Source organism: Ambystoma mexicanum, chromosome 6q, assembly GCF_040938575.1.
Source record: "Ambystoma mexicanum isolate Mex_15411 chromosome 6q, UKY_AmexF1_1, whole genome shotgun sequence".
Lineage (NCBI taxonomy): Eukaryota > Metazoa > Chordata > Amphibia > Caudata > Ambystomatidae > Ambystoma > Ambystoma mexicanum.
In genome coordinates, this window is record NC_090937.1 from 1,188,363,967 (window position 1) to 1,188,382,286 (window position 18,320).

General features: G+C 44.9%; 1 protein-coding gene across 5 annotated transcripts in view; it reads right to left on the bottom strand.

Annotated features, from left to right (window-relative positions):
- Nucleotides 1-17,958, bottom strand: part of LOC138516580 (uncharacterized) — a 486,378-nt gene extending 468,420 nt beyond the window's left edge. For 3 of the 5 annotated variants that reach the window (XM_069631825.1, XM_069631822.1, XM_069631823.1), the window contains exon 1: nucleotides 17,813-17,958. The gene's annotated coding sequence lies outside the window, so the exon portion shown is untranslated. Of the gene's footprint in view, nucleotides 1-12,829; nucleotides 12,940-17,812 lie in introns of all 5 variants that reach the window. The other 2 variants (XM_069631826.1, XM_069631824.1) reach the window with 2 other exon arrangements.
- Between the last annotated feature and the right edge of the window lie 362 nt (nucleotides 17,959-18,320).

Genomic DNA, 18,320 nt, shown 5'->3' on the forward strand with positions numbered 1-18,320 from the left:
GGTTCCAAGAGATCATTGAACTGCACCTTCTTCATTCAGTGATGCCCCATCTCGCCATCCTCTCTAAACATCACAGTTGCTGTAATAAGAACTCCCGAAATAGGCTTTTGAACCCGGGGCAATCAAGGGCATTATTCCTGCTAGAGCAACACGAGTCATGTTGTGGGTGTAGCCCATGTCAACCAACATCTTCTTCGGCAGGCGTTGATCAATGTCATCTGAGTGGAATGCCTGTGCTCCATCTCCAACCCTGAAGGAGGCGCTCTGCTTTACCAAAGAATCTACCTGTCCAGGTAATTCTGGCGGACAGGTTAAGTGGCCCTGACTGCTGGTGTGAGAGGAAGAGCAGCAAGTGAGGGCAAGAGGATCCGGGTAATGAACATGTGTCCTTATCCCCAATCCTTTGCATGGCCAAGCACTGGGTGGTCGGAGTCTCCCAGTACATGCAGTGCTCGATCCGTGCATGTCTTGGCTCCAGGGTGCAGGCATCAGGGACTCTCTCATAGGTTCATGCATGGTTAGGCCTTTTTGCTTTTACTACCACATGTACAAATACATGATGTCTATTTCTCTGGTGTGTCATCTTACACACGTGCTTGATTATTTGTATCCTGTACTGTATAGATACATGGCTTTCCCAACACATTTTACGGGTGCCTGTTGCACCGATCCTCAAACAAGGAATGGGAAAGGTTTGCTTTTCTGGGGCCGTCACTGGAAAGTGTATTACGTGCTGTACTTTATTAGATGGCATTCTTGTGGGTTTCGGAGTTGGGAAGCGTAGATAATTTAAGCACAGGAATTTACCGTTAAATTAAATTCTGGGATGCACTTTTGCACCCGTATTCTTGAAATAATGTGCTTCTGTAACTTCTTACATAGACTTTATGTAAGATACATCAAGCTGTTAAGTGGGGAACCACTGGGTCTCATCGCCCAGGTTGGCTCAGCTTCAACTGACATCCATTAGAACCTTAACACACACTCACAGGGCAACATTCCACATCAGCACTCCAACATTCTCTCAGCTCATGCATTCACAGACAAGCACTATACAACAATTCTTATGGAGGGAAGGGGAGTAGCCCACATTATATATTGCTCATTTGGAATGTTCATATAAACAGCCAACAATGGCTAGAATCAGTGCAAGGTGTGAGGGTAGTTTAAGGAGAGGTGGACCCCTAGCCCCAGAAACTGAATTAAATTTCACGAAGGGCAGCAGAAAAACAAGCCACTGTTATTAGTTGTGATCATGGGGTATTTTCCTAATGAATCAGCCAAAAATGGGTAATCTTTATTTTTTTTGCATTCTTTCTCTCTGTCCACCGCAGTCATTTATTTTCAAGGCCCAATCATAATATGTGTGCTTTTTTAAATCTATTATTCTTTATTTGAGCACATTTTTACCATCACCATATCCTGCATGCAGAAAAACACTTTCACTGCCACCCCCTAAGTCAATGGGCCTCATTACGTAAACAGCGCCGACCCTTACCGCCTGATTCCGAGGTCCCTTAGCGCCATGGAGGTTTTAACACCTGCGGTGTTAAAATCCATGGCGCTAAGGGACCATGGAGTTAATTACGCCACCGTAATTTACGGTGGCGTAATTAACGCCTTCCCCAATCCCATTATGCCCTATGGGGCAAAAATGGGAATGGGGAAGGGTAAATGGGGATTGGGGACTTACCGCCCCGCCGACCTCGGAATGGGGCGGTAAGTCCGCCAACCACCATGGCGTAAACGTAGTTTACGCCATGGTGGTAAAGGTACGACCCAGGCGGTAACTTACCGCCTGGGTCGTAATGAGGCCCAATTGCTTACTCGTATCACACAAAGTCAAAACTAGGTCCCAGTAACTACTCCTCTGCCCCGTTCCTCCTTATGCTCAAAGCAATCTGATAGTAGATTGATGTGTTTGCCACTTCCTGTGCTTGTGTTGCTGTCTTTATGCCACTAGATCAGTGCGCGTTTCAGTTGTATTCGTTTCACTGTGTATGGTGGATCGATAATGCATTTATTTTACTTATATAATTATGTATAAAGCGCACGATCACCAGCGAGGGCATCATGGCACTGACTGTGAGAGATAAGGCAGAGAAGGAGATAATGAAGTTCAAGAGGAGGGTCTAAAATAAGGAGGCCTTTAAAGCCCGACGAAAAGAGAGATGATCCTGCGTGTTCCGTAGGAACAAAGGCAAAGCGTTCCAGGGTTGTGCCGCCACTGCCGAAAAAGCACGACTGCCACTGGTCCTACAGTGTTGAAAAGAGGGATCTGGGTAAGACAAAGAGAGGCTGAGTGAAGGGAACGTGATGGGACATAGGGGCAAAACTGTGCCTGTAAATATTCAGGTCCAGTGCCCTAGAAAGCACGATGGACAATGCATAATGCCTTAAATTCCACACGTTTGGCAACCAGGAGCCAGTTTAAAGTGGCCAAGATGGGGGGTGGCGGGCGAAGCCTGGAACGCTGACCCGGTGGCTCTCTGGCTGCCATATTCTAGAGAACCTGTAGGCGGCGCAGTAGGTAAAGAGGTTGAGTCAAATATAGGGAATTGCAATAGGTGAGCGATCCTGACAACATGTCAGATACATCTGCAGGATGCGGCTTTCTGGAGGAAAGGGAAAGACCTTCCACAAGACTTTCAATTTCAAATAAACTGATTGACAAACCAAGCACACCTGTGGTTTCCCAGGACTAGGATGCAGGCAGTTTAATTTTGAGGTTTATTTAATACCTGGACTGCAGGGACGTCATTTCACCAAAATGCCAGGGTTAGCAGAAGTGGCTCCCCATGACCCTTGACCTCTGATGACATCACAGGAAGAGGTGGAATATGACCTCTCACCCTTGACAAAAACAGCAAGTGGCAGCACATACCATTGTTCATAAGTTCACTACGGAAAATATGATTACTATATCACTGTAATGTGATATACATTTCATACAAGAATGGACCACCATATGTATGGAAAATATCAGTGTGTATAGGCCCATATTACCAAATTACTGTGAATGCAAGCAGACGTCCAAGGCCAAATGATAATGATGTGTTATTAAATAACACTTATGCTTAAGCGCTTTATATGGAGCAAATATACAATTTCACCCAACCTGTGTTGGTGCTGATTTATCAACCTCAGAAGGATGAAAGGGAGTTGACCTTGCTGGGATTCAGACCTGCAACCGGCAGATGACTGACACATCGCAGCAGCGAGCGTTCAACCCACTGAGCTATCTTACTGGCTACAGTAAAATGAGCAATTACGTGTTCTCAAAGTCAGAAATAAAATTACATTCTGTAGTGGAAAACATTAAACTGGTAACTGAAATTTAACAGCAGGCCAGTTCACCTGCAGGTCTGGTGCAAAGTTGGCCTCATGTCAAGCCTGCGTGTATCTACTTTTGAGGATTCTGAGGTTGGCAAAATACATACCATTGGGAGGGTTCATAACTGTCTATTACAAAATGTACAGTAGCGCAGGAAAAGCAGTACACTCACATGGCATCCCGTAGACTGGGCACTAGTTACCTCATACATGCAAACAAACATCCTGAACAGCATGCCAGGGAGATAGGAAAGATAGACACATTACAACAAAGTATTACTTGTGGCACAATTAAATCAAGGGGCACTTTATGTGCTATGGTCAAATATTTCTACACAAGCTTTTAGGCACAAGGATTTTGTCACGTGACCGAGGACACGAGGTGGAATGTCTGGTGATGTTTGTAACAGAGTCAACAGCAGAGATAAACATGCTATAACTGCAACTTTCGAAAAAACCAAAATACATTCCCCGAAATGGATGCTTATTCTACTCTGAATGCTTTTTGGACATTTTTGTCTGCATTGTGAATTTGAGGTGTTTAAGAACAGACTAAATCAGTGACTCACCCCTTGAAGTGTGCCTGAAATAAACTTCTAATGAGGCTAACAATTATTGGATTGAATTCCAGAAAGACAGATGATTTGTCATTCCTATTCTTTCTTATTTAGGGTCACTGCTCAAAGTGTTACACTTGTGGAACCCCTGGTGACCCCTATATGATGTCCCTGCTGGACAGGTTTATTCAGGGGGCCCAGGACTGAAGGCCAAAAGTCTGAAGTCCGTAACCGAGAGCTGGATGTGGGACCCACACTAAGACCTCTGTCTTGCTCCCGTTGAGAAGAAGCCAGTTATGCCTCATTCAGGTGTTAATAGAGAGGAGACAAGCTTGGCAGAGTGCAGCCAGAAGACTGATGCATCAGGTCAAGGAGAACCAGTATGTGGGTGTCATCAACCCGAAAGTGTCAATCGGTTTCACCAAAGGTTGGATATAGATATTGAAAAGAAGAGGAGAAAGAGCTGAACCCTGCAGAACCCCACAAGAGATGGGCACTGGGGCAGAAAGAAGCAGGGAAAGTGAAAGAGATCTGGAACAATCTGAAAGAAAAGAACAGAACCAGGCAAGGACCAGGTCGCAATGCCCGCAGGGGCAAGCCTGTCTGCCAAAATACAATGATTGATCATTCAATAAAGAATCTATGGGTCCAGATACTTCTGGTGGATGTACCTCGGACCTCCTCCTGCTCCTCCCATCGCCCCGCCCCTCACTCTCAGTAAGAATGTGAAGATTTAGAAGCCAGACATTTCTAAATAAAAAGACTGGGCACATGATGCCCTTTTTAACGTCCATGGTCCGGCACTTACTTTAGCAGGCGTGCATTATCGTGCCCCTGTCGCACGAATGCATATCCGTGATCCTGCGGGCTGGTGACCATTCAGAATCCTGCTTTGTAGACTATGCGAAAGGAGTCAGTGGCTTGGGTCCTTTTTTCCCCAGGAGCCAAGCGTGCACTTCACCTAAAGCACAAGCATCTGTGGAGAGTGGACACAAGGTGAGCCGCCATGTTCTTTCCCACACCTGCGAGACCAGGCAAACCATGCACCTATCACTATGACGCCCCTGGACCTCATTCTTGTCCTACACTTCACACCCATACTTGGGAGTGATTCAGTGCACATGGCATTCGGTGCAAACACTTTACTTACTGCTTAAGTCTTCTCTGAAGCCACTGGCTTTATGGAAAGCCACTAATATATGCTTGTGAGCCCTGCATGGATTTCTACGTGCTCTGCCCACCACGTCATCACACATGTGTTTTCTAATTTTGAATTGTCCCGACTAGTGTCATGAAGCACATATATATGTGTTCTACTTTACCGCAGAAACTGAAAAACATTCGCATTTTAAGCTACTTGGAGCAATGGCTGCTCCATCTGTGGCCCACCGTGAAAGACGCCAAAAGTCAAGAAAATACCCCCGATCGTGTCTAACTAAAGTGCAGGAAAGTGCAGGAATCTGTATTTAGTTCCACCTGACATGGAACATCTACCAAACAGCACACGTCAAAATGCAGGAACATTTAATATAATATGCAAGTGTGACAGAGTGGTGCGTGGGAAACGAGGGATGGAGATCCGCAAACATAGGGTTAATTGAACAGAATGTGTAAGGTACACAATTATTTGTTCTAGGACAAACTATGGCATCCTTCCAAGAGCATGATGTCAGCCTGCTTTTAGAGCCAGAACAAGTGTATCTTCGGAGTATTGGAAACCCTTGAACACATACACCACGAGAGGCTGGCCTCAGGGCCATAGACATTGGGTGAGCAAATGTGAAATGTTCCTGGGCCTCACATATACGCAATATCCCTCTACTAAGTCAATGAACTATTTTAAAAATAATTACACATTTGACAAGGCCCTTTAAATGAATATCGAGCTCCTGCGTGCAAGGCAACAACATCATGCACAGTGCAAAAACACAGCGCTTGTGTTTTTCAGTGTGGATGACACTGCCTGGTATACAATCAATGTTGGCGACTATTGGCGAGGACCCTAGTCAGCCCGGGTGAATGACATATATTAATGAGCTCAAACTGGAGGAGTCTCCCACTATATGTAATGTCCGATACATGAATGTGTTAGTGTGTAGGCATCAGGGACTCTATCATAGGTTCATGTATGAGTCGGGCAGTCTTCTTCTTGAAATCTAACATACTTGCATTTATAGAAATGTGTTTTCAATTCGGGCTTTTGATCTTGATGAAAAATAAGTTATGGAGGTGATACAGGTCCTACAGTGAATGCTTCTGCCCCTAGTATTGACCAGGGAAACCATACAACGCAAACTTAATTGGAAATAAGGGCACAGAAAGTCAAACAAGTGTTGGAAGGGATTACAGTCTTCCATCCTATATCATGCGTGAGTTTCCCATCATATATAATGCTTGAGTCTCCCCTCATATATAATACTTGAGTCTCCCAACATGTATAATGCTTGAGGCTGCGATCATATGTAATACTTGAGTTTCCCATTACATGTAATGCTTAAGATTTCCATCATATGTAATGCTTGTGTTTCCCATCATACGTAATACTTGAGTACCCCATCATATGTAATGCTTGAGTCTGCCATCATGTATGATGCGCAAGTCTGCCCTCACATATAATGCTTGAGTCTGCCATCATGTATAATGCTCAAGTCTGCCCTCACATATAATGATTGAGTCTGCCATCATATGTAATGCTTGAGTCTGCCATTATATGTTATGCTTGAGTTTCCCATCATATGTAATATCCCATCATATGTAAAGCTTGAGTCTGCCATCATGTGTACTTTGAGTTTCATATCATATGTAATACTAGAGTATCCCATCATTTGTAATACTTGAGTCTGCCATCATGTGTAATGCTTGAGTCTCCCCTCATATACAATACTTGAGTCTCCCAACATGTATGATGCTTGAGGCTGGGATCATTTGGAATACTTGAGTACCCCATCGCATGTAATGCTTGAGTCTGCCATCATGTATGATGCGCAAGTCTGCCCTCACATATAATGCTTGAGTCTGCCATCATGTATAATGCTCAAGTCTGCCCTCACATATAATGATTGAGTCTGCCATCATATGTAATGCTTGAGTCTGCCATTATATGTTATGCTTGAGTTTCCCATCATATGTAATACTTGAGTATCCCATCATATGTAAAGCTTGAGTCTGCCATCATGTGTACTTTGAGTTTCATATCATATGTAATACTAGAGTATCCCATCATTTGTAATACTTGAGTCTGCCATCATGTGTAATGCTTGAGTCTCCCCTCATATACAATACTTGAGTCTCCCAACATGTATGATGCTTGAGGCTGGGATCATTTGGAATACTTGAGTACCCCATCGCATGTAATGCTTGAGTCTGCCATCATGTATAGTGCTCAAGTCTGCCCTCACATATAATGATTGCGTCTGCCATCATATGTAATGCTTGAGCATGGTATCATATGTAATGCTTGAGCCTGGTATCATATGTAATGCTTGAGTTTCCCATCATATTTAAAGCTTGATTGTGCCATCATGTATAATGCTTCAGTTCCCAGCATATGTAATACTTGAGTATCCCATCATATGTAAAGATTGAGTCTGCCATCACGTGTACTGCTTGAGTTTCACATCATATGTAATACTTGAGTATCCCATCATGTGTAATGCTTGAGTATGCCATAATGTGTAATGCTTGAGTCTACCACCATGTGTAATGTGTGAGGCTGCTATCATATGTAATGCTTGAGTCTGTCATCATATGTATTGCTTGAGTAGGCCATCATATGTGAAGCTTGAGTCTGCCATCATGTGTCATTTTTGAATCTACGATCATATGAAATGCTCGATTTAGGCGTGTCTTGGCTCTGCTGTATAGGCAATAGGTAGTCGACCATAGCTTCATCTCTAGGCTGGGTAGCCTTTTTGACTCTCCCACTAATGCTCAATACGTGCATGTTTTTATCTCTGGTGTACAGGCAGCAGGGATTCTATCATCAAATATATTTGATGGCGAAAACCTAGCTTGGGAACAACTGAGCTCTGCACAGGTAACAGACCAAACACTGATAGAGAGAATTTACAAGGCATCGGGTAAACATTTGTGATCGTTATCACAGTACAATATATGGAAAGGGTGTGCTAAGACAGTCATAATTCAGGTTCCAACTACGTGTTGTTGGAAGAGTCAGATCTTTAGTTCGTTCCTAAACTGAATGAGACTTGGAGCAATCCTGATTGCCAACAGGATGGAATTCCAGATGAATGGAGCATAGCAGGAGAAGGGCTGTTTCCTATGTGTCCCATTTAGAAGGCAGTTTAGTTTCCAATCTGGTGATGGCCTTACTGCAAGATGACCAGGTTCTGCCATAGGTTATTAGTTCGGCCTTTCGGTAGGCCAGAGTGCGGGCGGTGGTTGCCTTGTAGGTGAGGCACAGGGTATTGATCCAGATCCTAGCCGTGATGTGGAGCAGGTGTAATCCGTGTGGTTCTATGTCATATCATCGACAATCATTTTCATGACGGGTGTTTTTAGGAAAGAATTTTGCTGAAAAAAATTAATCGCATTTATTTTTATTTCAGGGTGGTACCCCCCCAAGTGTCCCCTCAGTAACCTATTTTTAACTGTTGCCGTTATCTGCCCTCCCCCCAAAAATTTGAATGAGTTTTTTCAACAAAGTGTTTTGGTGAAAACACCCACCGAAAAAACGACTGTCGATGAAATGACGTTGTACCATTTGTGCAGGGCTAGTGTGATGTGGGTACATTTCCTAGAGCCAGCAATAAGGCATGTCATGAATTGGCAGGCTTCTTTGAGTCATCAGCTACGAGCCCCTCAAGCAGGGCATTACTGCAGTCAATATGTGAGATCACCAGGGCCTGCACCATTGTTCGGAAGTCCTGGGTTGAGAGGAAGGGCAGAGTAGAGAGATCTGATACCAATCCCTTTGAGACTTTTTTTGATGTGTTGTTGGAAGGATAAATTGACATCCACAATGAAGACTAGGGATTTGCGAGAGTTGGTTGGGTGAGTGTTGAACCCATTCAATTGCATTTCATGCACCCACCTTTGAGTGGGGGCCTGCTTCTAGGGGTGGCCCAGGAGTAACAACTCAGTCTTGCTCGGGCTAAGCTTTAATAAGTTTGCACTTGTCATCCATGCTTGAATGGTTGCAAGGAATGAGCAAAGGGGAGCATCCCAGAGCAGACAGAGTTGCTTTAATTTTGTGAGCAGTTGGGTACGAAATACCTTCTCGATAGCTTTCCAATACACTGGAGGCTCATGATAAGCCGGTAGTTCTTTTAGGTCTTCTGGTTCAAGGGAGGGTTTTTTCAGGAGGTTAATCCATGGGACAAGCTACCTTCTTGAGTCTTTCACAACATGTAATTGTAATGCTCAGTCCTGTTGGCTCTGGTATATTATGGGGCAGGATATCAGGATACCAGATTTATTTTTTTGTTTCTGGGAGGGAAGTGTGCAAAAGCCATATTCTAGCAACAAGCGATGTCAGGAAGACAGAGAGGGCATGCATCATCATTTTCTCAGTATTGTGGGTGGTGGGTTATTATGCCCCGGGAAGTTGGAGAGAGTGCTGTTGGGCATGTGGCATATTGTTCCCTCTTGACTCCTCGCCTCACCTATACACTGTTGGTCTGTGGGGGCAGTTCAGGGATAAAAGGTGATGCACAGGGGGCATCAACAACACGAAATAGCATCTAGGTGGGTATTAGCAAGAGAATGACTTCCATCTCTGGGTTGCACGTCTGTTGAGTTGCCCTCTTGTTGCTCAGAATGTCGCTCATAACCCCTTTCTGAAAACATCATGGTGGTCGCTAAGAACCCCTCGCTGAAAACATCACTGTGGTCGCTCATAACCCCTCGCTGAAAACATCACAGCAGTCGCACATAACCCCTGGCTGAAAACATTACGTGGTCACTCAGAACCCCTCACTGAAAACATTACGGCAGTCGCTCATAACCCTTCACTGTAAACATCACGCTGCTTGCTCATAAGCCCTCGCAGAAAAAATCATGGTGGTCGCTCGTAACCCCTCGCTGAAAATATCATGGTGGTCGCTCGTAACGCCTTGCGGAAAAAATCACAGTGGTCGCTCGTAACCCCTTGCTGAAAACATCATGGTGGTCGCTCAGAACCCCTCGCTGAAAACATCACAGTGGTCGCTCATAACCCCTCGCTGAAAACATCATGGTGGTCGCTCAGAACCCCTCGCTGAAAACATCACAGTGGTCGCTCATAACCCCTCGCTGAAAACATCATGGTGGTCGCTCAGAACCCCTTGCTGAAAACATCACGGTGGTCGCTCAGAACCCCTCACTGAAAACATCACAGTGGTCGCTCATAACCCCTCGCTGAAAACATCACAGCAGTCGCACATAACCCCTGGCTGAAAACATCACGTGGTCACTCAAAACCCCTCACTGAAAACATTACGGCAGTCGCTCATAACCCTTCACTGTAAACATCATGTTGCTTGCTCATAAGCCCTCGCAGAAAAAATCATGGTGGTCGCTCGTAACCCCTCGCTGAAAATATCATGGTGGTCGCTCGTAACGCCTTGCGGAAAAAATCACAGTGGTCGCTCGTAACCCCTTGCTGAAAACATCATGGTGGTCGCTCAGAACCCCTCGCTGAAAACATCACAGTGGTCGCTCATAACCCCGCGCTGAAAACATCATGGTGGTCGCTCAGAACCCCTCGCTGAAAACATCACAGTGGTCGCTCATAACCCCGCGCTGAAAACATCATGGTGGTCGCTCAGAACCCCTCGCTGAAAACATCACAGTGGTCGCTCATAACCCCTCGCTGAAAACATCATGGTGGTCGCTCAGAACCCCTCGCTGAAAACATCACGGCGGTCGCTCAGAACCCCTCGCTGAAAACATCACGGCGGTCGCTCATAACCCTTCACTGTAAACATCACGGTGGTCGCTCAGAACCCCTCGCTGAAAACATCACGGCGGTCGCTCATAACCCCTCGCTTAAACATCACGGTGGTCGCTCAGTACCACTCGCTGGAAAAATCACGGCGGTCACTCATAAACCCTTGCTGGAAAAATCACGGCAGTCGCTCATAAACTCTCGCTGAAAACATCACGGTGGTCGGTCATAACCCATCGCTGAAAACATCACAGTGGTCGCTCATAACCCCTCGCTGAAAACATCACAGCAGTCGCACATAACCCCTGGCTGAAAACATCACGTGGTCACTCAAAACCCCTCACTGAAAACATTACGGCAGTCGCTCATAACCCTTCACTGTAAACATCATGTTGCTTGCTCATAAGCCCTCGCAGAAAAAATCATGGTGGTCGCTCGTAACCCCTCGCTGAAAATATCATGGTGGTCGCTCGTAACGCCTTGCGGAAAAAATCACAGTGGTCGCTCGTAACCCCTTGCTGAAAACATCATGGTGGTCGCTCAGAACCCCTCGCTGAAAACATCACAGTGGTCGCTCATAACCCCGCGCTGAAAACATCATGGTGGTCGCTCAGAACCCCTCGCTGAAAACATCACAGTGGTCGCTCATAACCCCGCGCTGAAAACATCATGGTGGTCGCTCAGAACCCCTCGCTGAAAACATCACAGTGGTCGCTCATAACCCCTCGCTGAAAACATCATGGTGGTCGCTCAGAACCCCTCGCTGAAAACATCACGGCGGTCGCTCAGAACCCCTCGCTGAAAACATCACGGCGGTCGCTCATAACCCTTCACTGTAAACATCACGGTGGTCGCTCAGAACCCCTCGCTGAAAACATCACGGCGGTCGCTCATAACCCCTCGCTTAAACATCACGGTGGTCGCTCAGTACCACTCGCTGGAAAAATCACGGCGGTCACTCATAAACCCTTGCTGGAAAAATCACGGCAGTCGCTCATAAACTCTCGCTGAAAACATCACGGTGGTCGGTCATAACCCATCGCTGAAAACATCACAGTGGTCGCTCATAACCCCTCGCTGAAAACATCACGGTGGTCGGTCATAACCCATCGCTGAAAACATCACGGTGGTCGGTCATAACCCCTTGCTGAAAACATCAATGCGGTTGATACCAACCTTTCTTCATTTCTATGGCTCTCGTTATGATTTTGGTGCTAATGGTAAAAAACACGCAGCATTTACAATACTACTTGTTTTTACAATCCTTCCCACTATGGGCTGATTTCCTATGCTTAATTTATCGCATCATTTTTGGTATAAAAACGCCCATGTTTACCTCTACCAAAAAGGTGGAGATCACTTTTTTCCAAGTATGTCTTAGATGCAGGCGGCAGTTACCAGAGTGGTGAGAATGTGAACACTGTGCTGATATTAACAGCCAATGTCTTATTGTTGTATTGTATTGACCCTTCTGTGCATTTCTTCTCCATTGGACACTAGCAGTGTGAGCCACTGCTGTCCCATATCCATTCCCAGTCTTCAAACGGGGATGAAAAAAGATTTCAAATGTTCAGAAGACCGGGCATGTCTAAATACTGCTCGCTGCAGTGCAGTAATTCTGCCTGTGCTGAATTGTTTTAATGCCTTAGTGGCAGCCACCCCAAAATCTTGGCGGACCCCTACAATACGTGCATGCGCTAATAGTAGTTACCCCGAAGTATTACTGACGTATTGAGTGTGAAGCCCACGCGGACCCCATATGTGAAGTATATGTTAGCACTTGCCCTGGTACACTATGGCCCTTATTCACAGAGCATTTTTTTCCAATAGGGTTTTGCCATTATAAAAACCTTGTGTGAATTAGGCTCTATGTATCTTTGTGGTGGACAATATGATTTTATGAACATAAATTAAAAGTAACTCTTTAATCTGCACCGCCATCATGCCGAGTTTATTAGTAGGCGTGCAACCCATCTTCTTCAAGTAAACGGGAGTATGATGACGCCTTCGTCGTTTTATCAGAAAATCATGCACGAGTGCTTTGCAAGGATACCTCCCATGCAATCTCCAGATGATACAAATATGAGCTGTCCAACTGGCTTCACGATGGGGCTGATGTCTTACTCCAGTCTTACTCCAGTCATGACACACAGGGGTCAAGTCCTAAAAATGTAAGTGGGGGGGACTCATCAACAAATGCAATGGGATGTGACATTGACAGAAATCAGCATATCAAGGTGAAATTTGCACATTTCATTGAATTGACTTTGCATAACCACCCAAATTGAACAGGACGAATGGCATTTGCCTTTCATAAAATAAACACATACACAAAACCAAGAGAGGATATTCTCTTTTAATAGTGTTTTTGAAATCGTTTAAAGGTGTGCATGTGTCAAACTCAAAGAAACAATACAAATGTTTACCCTGGGACTTGCATTACCGAAATGGGAGATTTCACCTTTAGTTGTTTTTTTTTTCATTGGGTTATATAGTGCAGTGGTGAAGTGTCTGGCCTACAAACCTGATGACTGTGGTTTGATCCCCGAGTTATGCTTTAATGCAAAAATTCAAAGAGGAGTTTCAAAGTTTCACATTTTAGCTGGGGGGGACTGAGTCCACCCTCTGGAAAAGGTGGGTGGACTCCGTCCCCCCGCGTGTACCCTCAACTTGAGCCCTGATGACACAAGGGCTATGACAAGAGTGTATCAGGCAGAACGGAAAGTGTTGACCTTCTTTCAATAACATTGCATGTGTTAGACAATAAGGGCCTGATTTACAAAAGTGTTCTGTAATGGTGCAATCCCATTGAAAAATGCGATGTAAATTACGCCCTACGAATCGTAAACAGGGTTCGAAATTGAGATTCCATGAGCAGGAGCTAAAAGCAGTTCTTGGATGTCGGGCTTCACCCAGAAGGCATGCGCTATCACTGGGGAACCAGGAGTGAGTACTCAACGCACCACAAATCCAACTGCTACATAACTTTAACTTTTTGCCCATTATGTATTATCCATTATGTTTAAATATGTCATAATTCTTTTTTTTAACATTCTCAAATGCTCAACGCTAATTTGACATGCACATGTTTACAAAGGTACAAGTGGCCTGGGGAGCCAGAACTAGGTCCTGGTAGCTGCTGTTTTCAAGATAACCAGGCTCTCCTACACTATAAACAGGAGCAACATACCACCCACCAATTTCAAGATATGCTTAGAAAACAGATGCTGCATGAAAGTTACACTCACAGAATCCAATCCAACTAGTAGCAGCACCAGATACCTGATAATGGATGTTAGTATATGTCTGTTCAAAAGATGGATATACTTCCTTGCCTGGTAATCAGCGAGCTGAAGTCCAGGTGATCAGCAAAGCAGTAATGGGTGTGTTACACCTATGTCACCCCCAGGACACTCCTGATGCCACAGACTCCTCTTATCTTGTGCCCTACATGGACTGGGAAACCCTTGGTTGCACCAGTCATTCATCAGTGGTGTACAGAAGAGAACTGAAATCATTGCTCTCGCCACAATGCACTGAATAGGTCTCTTATTATAGGATAAGCAGTGGTTTTAAAGAATGACCACAAGCTGCAATTACTGTTAACGCATGAGCAATACTTATAATCCAGCTCCTTAGAAGAAATATACAAGGTTGCTGGTTACGGATGCCGATTTCTACAAATAGTGGTATTTTCAGAACTCTGCATGCATTACTTTTCTATTTTTTTTATCCATTCCCTCCTTCATTTTGAGGATGGAAATGAAGGTTCTATGTGATTACAGAGAATACATAGCAGAGAATGCTTTTTCAGCAAAAACAATAAGTGAACAAATATCAAAATGCATTTTTTGGGGAGTGTGCCCCAGAACCCCACGTTTCTCTATGTGCTTAAACCAACCCCATTCGCACCGGTTTTACCCCTGTACCCCAACCCATATCTATTTTTTTAAATATGTTCGAAGTTTGTTTCTCTGTATTTGTTACAGCGTTCTCTGTAATTGTATTCTCTATTATCACTGGACACCGGAAACAAACTGTATAAAGTATCAATCCATCTCACCTTTCCTGCATTACCCTTCCTGCATTACACAAGTGATGACTGTATGCCTAAATAACCTTTTTGGTGCATGGAAGGGAGGCGGCACTGTTATCTCGATTGTTTCTCAATTGTATGTCAAGCCATCAAGCAGGGATATCAATCATGTGTTCTGCCTTTAGGCACTTCACTGTGGTAGCTGCCAGCATGCACCGGCATAAATGTATTCAAGCGGGCCTGCCTGTGCCGCTCACCTGTATGAATATGGTGAACTGTACCTTTCTCAGAATCCTGCAAGTCAAAACAGAACTGTGTAGCATGATTTTCAGATGGCAGGGAAAGAACTTCCAGTACCTCCTGTATACCTTAGATTTGGCATTGTGTACTATTCTGAATGTCCAGTGTATGATGGCTTTGGTGTATTAGTGCTCTATAAGGAGTCAACATACATATATACATACAAACAAAACATTCTGCTTGGGAAAAATGTTTAAAATAAATTCACAAATCCAGTACATTCGAAAATAAAATAAATAAAAAATAAAACATGAGTAGAGCACACTTTTAGCTCATAACCAGTCTGTATTGGCATTTTGTTGGCTCCTGCTGCTAGCCGCCTTTTCCCACTGCAATTTGAGTGCCAGTTACTATTATTGGCAAAAGGTTTATTCAGGACCGTGTCGACTCTGATCGCATGATATGATATGATATGGCATTTATAACGCGCCTATACACAAGTGTTTCAATCTTTTGACTGACATTTTATTACTAGCTCCCTCATCGCCCTGTTCTTTCAAGCACCCTAATCTCTCTTGCGAAACTACTTCGAACGCACACTCATGTGCACTTTGATGCCCTTGTGCAGACCGTGGGTGCTGTCCAAAGTGGATGTTCTCCTTAAGTGCCTATGCTGGGAAGGAATGCTATCTAGGAGCTGTGCACTTCACCACTTCTAAGAGCGGTGCACTTCACCACTGACCTTTTTCTCATTCAGACTCTTGGGTTATTCCTTTTTCATTTTGTGGTCTTGCTAAACCTAATAATAAAGGCAATTAATAATGGCAGAGCACAGCTGGCCGTACCGCCTACCTGCACTTAAAAATATCCAGTGTTGGTTGTCCTTAATCTATGTATGTCCACTTATGTATTGTCCACGGTGACTGTTCCATTTACACCCCTCTACAAACTGGTCAGAATGTCCCTCAAACTCACCCCATTGCAAGGAACCCACTGCTTCCCATGAAATGTGATTTCTGATCAATTGTGCATTCTTTTGTGAGCAAAAAAGCATTGTTCCTTCTGTATATAAATGAATAAATAAAATAAAAATATTCTTTGAATAGGTAAAGAACCTGCTTAGGAACAACTGCTTCAGGGACTGGTTCCCTGTTGCAGTATTTGCTTTCATTCTCTGAAGCGATAGGGCTGTGACTTTGCAGTGAGTTGTCTCTGGGTGTGCACTAGGAAATTGTACAGAGCTTGAAAACAAGAAGACAAGACAACCAACACTCACCACTGTGGCCTCAATGTAAGCAAACTTTACTCTGGATTCATATTGACGTTCTGTTTCTGATTTACTGCAGCATGCAGAAGGCATCCAGAAAAAGATGGCGCCTTCTTGCACACAAGCCCATATTTACCACCTCTGACCTTCAAGGTATTCCAAGTCACTAGCCAACCCCGAGGACATCTAACCCTCGCACAGTGGGGTCAAATGTCTCACAAACTAATTACAGGCAAGCAAATAACGCAACTTCATTAAATGTTACATTATGAAACGCCACTGGTGTTTTTTTGTTTTTAAAAACATTGTAGTGTACGTATCTCTGTAACGTTTCCCTTTTTCCAGCCACCATTTGCACCCACGCACCTGATTTGAATTCTATAATGCAGAGGCGCTGGCCCTTCCTGTTCCTAGTATGAGAAAGGCCCTATACTGAAGCAGCTGCACTGCCGACCACGGCTGTAAAGCAGGATTTTCGAGTGGCGCCATATCATGACTCTGAAACTTGGAATTCATTATAGCTTCTAAATGAGGATTCTTGAAAATGTCGGCCTCTGAGGCACTGGTACTATGGGTACAGTGTAGCTGCCTTTGCAGAAGGGCGTGGCGCTTTCCATGAAATCGCCTTCTTGAGAGCGATACCGTGAGCGCCACTGGACATGGGTGGACAGCCGCTTTAGCAAGGCGCAGAACGCCGCGAGCTGTAGAGGCACTTTTACTCAGGTAGAACCTGTTTGGTTTTTCTGTGTGACCTTCCTTCGTGCTTCCTGTTTCATGAGAGACTAGAAGCCTAAACTGGTCGCGTGGGTTGCCAACACACGCCCTGAAACCAGAGCGATTTCAATGATTTTATAAGCCGTCCCCAGGGCGGCGCGGCAACACGGGCGAAGTTCTCTCACAACTCAAAAGTGCGAGTGCTTGCCTTTGAACCGAGCAGCGCGAAGTGTATTGCGATGCATCCGGGTGCACGGGGTCACCCTTATCATGTCATCATGTCCAGCGACACACATTCCTTGATCGCTGGCAATCGGGTGTTCTGTAACAGAACACCCTAACATTGATTGCCAGCGATCAAGGAATGTGGGTGTGAGGTGGGGCTACAGAAAGGATGGAGCGATATGGGTTTCAGCATCACCCCGGAAGGCTTTCAAACTCTAGAACCACAATTATACCATCGAATGGTCGTCACAACTGGCAGCGAACCTTCAGCAAGACCAGTGAAGAACTCTTTACCACCAGCGCAGCACCGGGGCATGGTATTGCGCAACAGGTTTGCTATACAGTGGCTCCCGTGGCTGAGTTTGTTAACACAGATAAGAGCTTTTTCCCGAAGCAGGTGGGCAGAAAGAGCCCCGAAGCGGTCCCAGGAAAACCGTGGAAACCTGCGACTAGCAGGACACACAAAAAAAAAACAAATACAGTATACATGTGAAAATAAGAGTGCATAGCCGTTCGGGGTGTGGGCACTACACAAGGTAATGACAGGGCTTTACCTGCTGCTTCCGCGCTGCTGTAGAGGCGCAGCTCCTGCCTGCTTACTCTCTCCCATGGTATAACCTGTTATCCGCGTGCGAGTGCTAAATATGTACATAAGAACACCTCGCTGTCGGTGAGTTTGCATGGCAGGCTCTGAAGCTTGCGCCATTGGGCGCGCGGACGCCACGTGACCGCAGAGGAAAATAAAGTCCTTCAAAGTTTGCGTGTCCTGCTTCCGAGAATATGTAACCCTTTACCCGCAGGCTGCGTGCAGCCTCAGGGGCGGCACGGGCAGTGGGAAGCTGGTTTTGTTTAACTAGCAGAAAGAAACGGCCGTAAATGTATTCCTTATTTTACATGTGCACCACATGCATGAACAATGATCAGCTGGCAACTAGTCCCTACAATGGCAATGACCATACTTTACGCATCAGCTACACATGTACTTCTCGAAGGATACCGCTATCCAGTGATTTTACCGAAAACTTTATGTTCGACGTATATATATATATATTTATTATTTGC